Consider the following 7,480-nt stretch of genomic DNA (forward strand, 5'->3'; position numbering starts at 1 on the left):
GCCGATGGAACTCAGTGTCAACTTACTGAACCATACCTTTGCAGGACCTTTTAGCGTTGTTGGGAAGGCCCGATACATGATTTCGTCTTCCACCCCTTGTAGGTGCATTAGTGTCTTGAAGGTCTCCAGGTGATCGAGGGGGTCCTTACTGTCGTCGTAGGCTTCCACCTGGGGCATGCGAAACTTTGGCGAAAGAGGGAACGAACCGACGGATGCAGGGAAGGGCGAGTCTGTTCGGTGGACTAATTCATCAAGATCGTTCGATACCCATCCTAGGGCGTTCATCATGAAGCCCATTCGTTCCTTCATCATCTGTATCTCGGCTACTATATGTGACTGTGGAGTATTTGCGGCAGACGGATGACTTGTATCCTATCGCTCTTGTTTGGTTCGAGCGTTGCTGCCTTCCGGCCCCTCTTGGTTCCTTCTCTCGGCGTTGGTTCCTTCCTGGTCCTCCTCCTAAGTTTTATGTACCGCGTTCTTTTGGCGCAGTTGCTCTTCTAGATTATGGTTTTTCTTGGTAAGGCGTTCTACAGCTACACCGAGCGTTTGAACTTGTCTTTTGAGGGCGGTTGTACGTGGTTCGTCCCTTTGATTGTTGGTGGTGGTTGCCATTGAGCGAGTGAGTACCATGTAACTCTTTGTCCGGGAAGCGGTAGTATGGCTTACTTCCTACTTTCTTCCCATAGACGGCGCCAACTGATGATGCTGAAAATCGTCAGTGAGCCACACAGTCCTCACGTACTCTAAGCAAGACTTGCACAACACACAGGGAAGAAGAATAACCTATGAAGGGTACCGGTGTGGTATCGGCCAAAGACCCTCCAACGGCCAAGTTAGAGAAATATCTTTTTCATAACTCTAGAATGCCAGAGCTAAGATAAATTAAGCGTACGTTGGTTTGTGAGGGTCTTGGGGTTTTTATAGTAGCATAGGGTTGACATTCGTTTTTTGGCTAAGAAGATCTTTCCTTGTGGGAGAGATCTTTTTTAATTCGCGCATCTTGCGGAATCCTTTCCTTGTAGGAGTCTTTTTTATTAGGATTTATCGTGGGGCATAAGATATTTCCTTATATATTTATACGTGAAGCTTAAGTAAAATATATGCTGGACCTGTCAAGAGTTTCTCTTGCCCTCATCAGCTTCAAGTCGTCAGCTTCTCATTCCGTCTATGCCTTCTGGTTGTCTCATAATCGCACCAAGGATCTTGAGGCGCACCCGTTAGTTTTAGGTTGGACCCGTCAGCTTTATGGTGTCGTTTAAGGGTACACAAGCGAAATCGTCAAATACAATCGGGTCCGTCAGCTTTTACTTAGACTTCAAGAATTACCCTCATCACTTATATATAGAAATACATGTAGGTAGTGGCAGATAATTATTTTGATTTATTTTTAATTAGTGAAATGTAGTGTCTCATGTTATATATATTAAATATAGAATAAAACTTATATATCAATATTTGCGGTGTATTGCTATTTTTTGAAAACATAACCACAAATTGCATGGTACAAGTGTAGCTTTTGCACCTCCACCATAGTTAGCGGCATGCTAACTGCATTTGGTAGTTAGTTTTGGTCAGTTAATGTGTGGTCATGTGGTCGGAGCAGTTTTTTGTGCACCCTTGTCCCTAAGGATATTTAGGGTCTATTTGGGATTCGCTTATTTTGCTGAAAGTACTGTAGATAAAGGTAAAAGTTAGCTGAAATAGTACAGTGGGACTTGTGAATAGTACCAAATGTGCAATGAGACGCATGAATAGTAGAAAAAAATAAACTGAATAGTAAAAGAAGTTGACAAAAATAATCTTGTCAAACAGACACTTAGTCCAAAAAGTCGTTTTTGTGTTAACATTACCTTACCCTATTGATCAACACGCATGTGCATGTCTCAAATCGAAACATTTGAATGAAAGTTGTGCATTGACATAAAGCAACTCTTCACAATTCAAAACTATTACACATATTATGAGCAAGACACCAATAGTTCAACCCCCACCAGGAAAAAAAATATTTTATATATTTTTTATACAAAATAGAGAAATTCTATTCTATCATAATTTAAATGTATATGTATGTGAAGTTCATTTTTGGAGACTTGAACAACGACCCTTACTCCTCCACACCCCACAAGTATTTATACTTGTGGAGTGACCATCGCGCCAAGACAAGAGTGCATGGTGGTACTCCCAGAAAAATCTAGAACTATCACAACTAGTTACTCTCAAAGCACAAAAATGAGAAAGATATATAATCATTGTAATTAATTATTTTTAGTAGCTAAATTGGCATTTCTTACTGTTTCTAACAAAAATATATAACCTCATACAGTCATACATTCTCCAAATTTAAAAGTCTGAGAAATTTCAAAATAGATGATATGATTATTATTAAAACAACAAAAAAATAGTAATCTTATTAAAGTGTAATTCACTTTATATTATAGGTGACTATGTGAAATGATTTATTAATAATTTTATTTCAATTTTAAAATAAAATCAATATTAAAAATTTGGAAAAAAAAATAAATTCCTTTTTTTTGGCTAATAGACATGTATTTTACGACATCCCTAGGACTAATGAGGTTAATAAGAAACTCAAAATTTTGTATAAAGTGGGTTAGTTATAATAATCGTAAGAATGTCTTTATTGCAAATCGACTTGGTCAAATCTTGACTACCAACCAAAAGAAAAAAAAAAATTCCCACCAACTTGATCAAATTTCAGGCAAGATCTGGAACTCATTTAGAGAGAGGGCGGGTGATGTATAAGGTTCAAATTCCCCCTCCAATTTAAAACGTATAAAATAAAGTAGAGCGAGTGAGACAAAGGTTTACGAGGACTCAAGATCTTTGTGAATGAGAAACTTGAATCAAAGGTTTCTTTCTTGGTATTGGTTGTCATTTTGGGGGGGGGGGGGGGGGAGGGAGACATCTTTGTGTTCTATTATTATGGGCATATATGTGAATTTGGGGACAGATCGATGTAGTGGGGAGAGACAAAAAGAAGAGATTTTGATATTGAAAAAAATAGAGCGACAAAAAAATGATAATATATATAGATAGATAGATAGATGCACACACAATTATTAATTTTTTTTGGCAAGGATTTGTTGCAATCTTGGTGGCAGTATGTCCTGCATAAAGGTGGATATGACAATATGTTAAAATGACAATATGTTAAAATGACATCTGTTCTATTTGTGTTTCTCACTCCTCTCTCTCACATGTTCAAACATTATGTAGGACTTGTTGTAACCTTAATTGTAGCAAATTCTAGCTCTTATTTTTTAACTACTCAACAATACATGCAATGTACGAAATATTTCAATAAAATATGATTTTATCTACAAAAAATAATTATTTCTATTTTATTTTTTGTAAATATTTATAGGTTGGGTTCAAATTACAAGTGTAATTTTAAGTAATATTATATTGCTGAATATTTTTTTATTTGATAACAATTTTTTTACTATCTGAGGTTATAAAATTTCAAAATGATTGAGATAAATAATTATTTCATCTTTTAAATGTTTAAATTTCAAGTTTTATATTTTAAAAATATGGATAAAATAGTAAATAATATCTGATTAGTACAAAATTTGGAATGCGTGTTAAGAACATAGAGAATGTGTAATACAATGGTGAGAATTTCAAAATATTAATTCAATAAAAAATTATTAGTTGAAGTACATTATTTAAAGGTATACTAGTGTAATTTGATCTGATCCTATATGAAATCTGATAATTATAATAATAGATATTAATAAACATTTATTTTGATTATGTTTAACTATGAGATATTACAGATGAAATTTAATAGTTATGATATTTTATTAATTGGTATTTAACTATTTATTATGTTTGTGTTTTTATATAGAAATATTTAATATATAATTATGGTAATTACTAATATATATTTATTATGATGAGTAATGCTAGAAATAAAAAAAATTTTATAAAAAAATTTACAAACTGTTGATGTGATGAGTGGTTATTGGCAAATGAAAAAAATGTTATAAAATGTTAGACACATAAACCAATAAGAAGTTAGACACATAAACAGTGTGTAAAAATGTTATAAAATAGTTTGTAAATTTAACATTACACTTATTTTGATTGAATTTTTTATAGAAAATATTAAATATTAAATTTAATACTAAAATTTTGATCATCATATAGTATTTAAATAATTATGGTATTTTATTAATTGGTATTTAACTATTTTTTATGTTTGTGTTTTTATATAGAGCTTTTTAATATATAATTATGGTAATTACTAATATATATTTATTATTATTGATTATTTTATAGAAAATATTAAATATGACCATTATATAGTATTTAAATAATTATGGTATTTTATTTATTGGTATTTTATAATTAGATATTATACAGATGGAATTTAATAATTAGGTATTTTATTAATTGGTATTTAACTATTTATTATGTTTGTATTTTTATAGAGAACTATTTGATATATATATATATATATATATATATATATATATATAATGAGTTATGCTAACGAGTGCCATTAGGATATTGGTTAATAATCCATTTTAGGAAAGTTTTGATACCACTTTTATGGGAAATGAAAAAAGCTGTCATTATGTAATTTTGGTAATTATTAATATATATTTAGTATGATTGATTTTGTATAGAAAATATTAAATATGAAATTTAATACTAAAATTATGGTCATTATGTAGTATTTATTAATAGGAATAATTTATTATTGTTTTTTTAATTTGGAATTATTAAATATAAATAATTGATATTTATTAATAGATATTTATTATAACAGTGGTTGTATATAAACTATTGAATATGAATTTGATAATTATGGTATTATTTAATGGGCATTAATTATGGTTGTGTATTTATATGGAACTATTAAATATATAATAAGAATTTGATAGTTATGATATTATCTAATGGGTATTAATAATGGTTATTTATTTATTTATTTATATGGAACGTTAAATATATAATAATTGATAATTATTAGAAAATATTTATTATGATTATGTTTTATATGAAATATTAGATATGAATTTGATAATTATGACCACCTCACACCCTTGGTGCGGTGGTCACTCCATAAGTATAAAAACTTGTGGGGTGTGAGGGGTAAGGGCTAAGATTCAAGTCTCCAAGAGGGAGTTTCACACATCTTTACACTTAGATTATTCTAGAATAGAATTCTATCTTGTATCAATTTTTTTTTTGATAATTATGGTATTTATGAATAGTTATTAGTTATGGTTAGGTTTTTAAATAGGAATTACATAATATATAATTATGGTAATTTTTAATAGTTACTGTATTTATTATGATTGCATTTATATAAGAAATACTAAATATGAAATTCAATACTCATCTTAAAAATATTATGAAATTTGATAATTATGGTAATTATTTATAGGTATTTGTTATGATTATTTTTTTATGTGCAATTATTAAATATATAATTATGATATTTATTGATAGATAATTATTATGTTTTTTTTTATAAATGGAATATTAAACATGAATTTAATTACTAGGTTATTTATTAATAGGTATTAGTTATGGTTGTGTTTTTAAATAGGAATTACATAATATATAATTATGGTAATTTTTAATAGATACTACATTTATTATGATTACATTTGTATAGGAAATATTAAATATGCAATTTAATACTCATCTTAAAAATATTATGAAATTTGATAATTATGGTAATTATTTATGATTATGTTTTTATGTCTAATTATTATTTATAGAACTATTTTTTTTTGGAGTAGAATTATTTATAGAACTATTAAATATATAATTACGATAATTGTTAATAAATATATACTTTGATTTGTTACAATAATTTTTTTAGGATGATTTGTTACAATATTTAGGATTATATGGTTTATTTATTTATTTAGGTATGAAGTTTGAAAATTATAGTATTTATTATTATTCATTTATTATGATTGTGTTTATATGTGAAACTATATATTCTACTATTAGTTATTTGAGAAATTATTATGTACTCCCGGAGTACCATAAATACGTATTCTCTCCTTTCACATGAATGGTGGATTTCATTAATTAAATTTATGATGGGGCCTACCATTCATGTGAGAGGGAGAAGTACGCATTTATGGTATTCCAAGAGTACTTAATAATTTTCCTAGTTATTTATTTTGATTGTGTTGTATATGGAACTATATATCTTACAATTTAAAGCAAATATAATGTGTTAAGATTTTAATGGCTGTTTTAAATAAATAATGGAATTTAAATTAAAAAATACCCCTTATTTTGTTTGTAAATTATGAAGACTAAAATGATAAGGTGGCACAATTGTATGATTTCAACCAAAAATTGATTTTATATATTTTTTTTTTGATAAGTTGATTTTATATATTTATTAATAGACAATAAATTTGATTCTATTTGTATATGAAATATTAAGTATGAAATTTAATAATTATGAAATTTATTAATATGTATTTATTATGATTGTATCTTTATGTGGAATTATATAATATATAATAGTGGTAATTTTTGATAGATATTTATTATATAAATTTTTTCATATTCTATAGTCGGTAACTCATGCAATGTATGAGAAAATTTTATCATTATAGGATTTTTTGATAAATTATAGATGGGCCGGGTATAAGGAAAAAAAATTAGAGAATAATGTTAGGATTTTTGAAAAAATATAAACTTTTTAAATAGAAAAAGTTGCCGTTTAACTAAAATTTAACCCAAAATTTGAAGTACTTAATGTGAATCCTCTAACGTTCCATCATGATACTCATTGATCAAAACCTCAGAAATGAAATTTGGCAAAAAGAGATTTTTTTTATATAAATTAGTTAAAGATGAACTCTTAGCGCACCCAAGTTTCTCTAAAAACGGATGGAGCCCTCTTTAGACTTAAAGGGGCCATGGCCTCTCAAATTCCAAAATGTTTTAAATATTTTATGTGTCTTTTGGTTAAAATTAAACTTTTTGCCTTCAAAAAAAAAAAGAAAAAAAGAATTGGCGCCACTCAAATTCATTTTTTTATTGAAATAATATGCATTACAATATTTTTAAGTGGTTCTAATACATTAATAATTAAGGCATGTGGCTAAATAAAATTCATTGTCAAATCCAAAATAAAAGACATATTTGATATGAATAATAAAATATAATCTAAAGAATTCAGAAAAAAAAAAAAAAAAAAATCTAAGGAGTACTTTTAGGTCTTGTCATCCCATTTTCAACGGTGCACTCACGAATAATGTGTTTAACATGTTTTCAAAATTTTCTTCAATACTTAAATTTCCCCTCAATTTTTTTTCTTCTTACTTGATGGTATTTAATATGTTTCATTTTTAACTCACGAAAGAATGCAAAGTCACAGGAGATGTCAATTGAAAAGAAAAGAAGAAGAGTTTTTTAAGAGACTGATTGATCGAAATGATATTCTTAAAATGATTATTGATTGGTATAT

The sequence above is a fragment of the Castanea sativa genome, chromosome 8 (genome assembly GCF_040712315.1).
Source record: "Castanea sativa cultivar Marrone di Chiusa Pesio chromosome 8, ASM4071231v1".
Taxonomy (NCBI): domain Eukaryota; kingdom Viridiplantae; phylum Streptophyta; class Magnoliopsida; order Fagales; family Fagaceae; genus Castanea; species Castanea sativa.